Genomic DNA, 2,862 nt, shown 5'->3' with positions numbered 1-2,862 from the left:
GCAGTAACGCAGCGTTCCTACGGGAAAGTAACGGTAATCTAATTACCGTTTTTGCAATAGTAATCCCTTACTTTACTCGTTACTTGAAAAAAGTAATCGGATTACAGTAGTGCGTTACTGCCCATCTCTGGTTTTTAAAAAAAACCCCCAAAACAAAACAACAAAAAAAGATCTCCTCTGAAAATGATACAGATACAGGTACAGGGACTGGAGTTAGTTCAAAAGCAGCCAATGTCCAAAGAAAAACTTTGAAAGACATTCAGAAACCCTGGAGAATTATGGCTCAAGTATTTTATAATAAAGTTGGTCAAGGTGGAAGAAATCAAGTAAGGTAGCAAGTAAAACCTCAGCACGTAAGCCTAGAGTATAATGTACACTTAGTTAGCTGTGAAAATTCTGTATCACTATAAAGTATTTAGCAACAATTGATTGTTTAAGCACGTCATATTTAAAAACAATGGTTAGATGATGAACTAGCACAGCACCATGCTGACACATAGTTTAGTTTTCTTAAGTTATCTCAATATTAAAACATGTTATTCACAACAGAAAGCCTGCCCGGATTACTTCACAATTACGCTGTGCACAACAAGTCATGTTGCTGATGTTAATCAACTGGAAATTAAATTAAAAAATGGGAATGTCCTGTTTCATGAGAAGAGCATGTCTTGTTCAGAGAGTTTCCAAAAGAAAGGCACGATCATTCATCCTGAGTCCTAATGTAGACCCCTACTTAGGAAATCGTATTATGTTTTAAATATTGTATGGGACACACAGTTGAGCAAATACAGAGAGACAAAGAATTCATAGTCTTAACCATTTATTCTGGAAGGCCACTAGACAGATGAAGGCAGGGTGGCTGTGTCATATCTTACAAATAAGGCTCACATTTAGGAACAACCATGAAAATACTGCAACATTTTATCTCTATGGTTATTCTGTGAATTGCAGACCGCTTGAGTGAAATGGGACAGAATAAAATAGAGAGGTATTACTAACTCTCATTAGACTAATAAGCGTTTCTCAGTGCTGGCCTCTTAAAGAGATTTTTATGAAACAACAGGACGCAGGATGTCCTCTGGTGCCATCCTCAATCCCCAGAGCTCCAAAGACGAACAACTTCATTATGCAGAACATAATGGAAAGAGACCTTAATATGAACATTTAAGGTCTCTTTCCAAGCACAGACTATATTTGTAAAGCAGTTAAGCAAGGGAATGTATAGCCAATGTTTGCTTCAGCAAGGGAGAAACATTATCTGAGACCATTGTTTCTCAACAGAAATTTACATAGCGGAAAAAAAGAGGCTGAGAAAGAAAGACCCAACATTAAAAACACTCACAGTTTGTTTTTTTTGCTGCAATATATCCTTTAAAAAATATCATATCAGTGCAAAGAGGACAGGGATGTCAAACTCATTTTACATCATGGGCTACATACAGCCCGCTTTGATCTTACCCGGGCCAGACCAGTGAAACTCTCCTTTTCTGTCAGTTTAAAGATGTTTAACTACACATTTAATCTCTGTCTTAATATAAGAAAAAGAAGGGAAATTCCAACACTCAACATCTCAGTTTTTATATATTACAAAGGCATACAATTACAGAAAAGGTTTGGTAGCTCATTGCCCAGACTATCCTGTATTTATAAAACAAGATAGTGGAAAACAGGAACATTTTGTCATTTAATTGTTTATCTATTACTTTAGTGTAGTATGGGGGAGGTCTTTATCAATAGGAAAAAATATATAACATGTGAAAGTACAATTAAAAGTTCAAAATTCATCGCTCCCTTCACATTTTCAAGCCTTCCAGTGGCCGGATTGGGGTCTGCTGGCTGTGATTCTGGTGATCCTACTGACTGGGCAATATCAGGCTCTGATCATCATCACTGCTAAAAGTGTTTACATGTGGAGGTCAGTTTCATCCTCTTTTGTCTTCTGTTGCTGTGAAGGATCACACTATTGTGGTGTCATCTGCACTCAAAAAGGAAATTGGATGGTTGTTGCATTTACAAAAGTCTAACTTGTAATTTGGACAAAATAATTTTGTGTTTCTATGGTGGACATAATTAAATCATGTAGGATCTGTATGAAATTCAACAACTTAATTTGTTCTTACTGAGATGACATGATACAATCTAGTAAGAGTGGTTAGTTACCTGGACTAGCAAAATTCACAAGCTCACATGATTCCAAACCAGGGGCGGATCTAGAGAAACTTTCTTAGTTGAAATCAAATGGAGTCGCAAAATCAAAGCCCTTTTTCCTTCCAAACACATATGCAGGTGGTTACCAACAGTTAAAATGATTCAAATACAGTAAGTATACACGTTTTTCATATCTATAACTTAATTATTTTCTGTAGCTCACATAATTAAACACGTTAGTTACATACCTTCAAATTGTTTTATTTTATATTTTTTTCACTCCGCTTTTCCACCTAGAGACAGTGTTTACATGTTTGCCTTTGTGACATTCATTAGTGCCCTCACTGACACGCAAAAGAATGACTACACAACAGACTAACTACACACTAACTACACAACACACTAACTACACACTCCATGCTAAACGTCACAAATCTCCCACATCTCAAAACTCTCTCTCTCACTCGCTCGCTCTGTCTCGGTACCATCACTCCCAAACTTTCCCCTCTTCCTAAACAACCAAATCCCACGTGTTGACTTGGTCACAGTCAACATGTGGTCACATGGTACATTTCTCAACCAATAGGAAAGAGGTGGATTTTTTTTCTTTACTGTTTTCACGCTGTCCTTTGAAAATGCTTTTTTTAAAAACAAAACAAAACAAAAAACCATGACAATAGTATTTAGAATATCTCTCTCTCTATATATATATAT

The sequence above is a fragment of the Haplochromis burtoni genome, unplaced genomic scaffold, assembly GCF_018398535.1.
Source record: "Haplochromis burtoni strain Fernald_Lab_line unplaced genomic scaffold, NCSU_Asbu1 Contig_714, whole genome shotgun sequence".
Lineage (NCBI taxonomy): Eukaryota > Metazoa > Chordata > Actinopteri > Cichliformes > Cichlidae > Haplochromis > Haplochromis burtoni.
Note: the sequence above shows the minus strand (reverse complement) of the source record.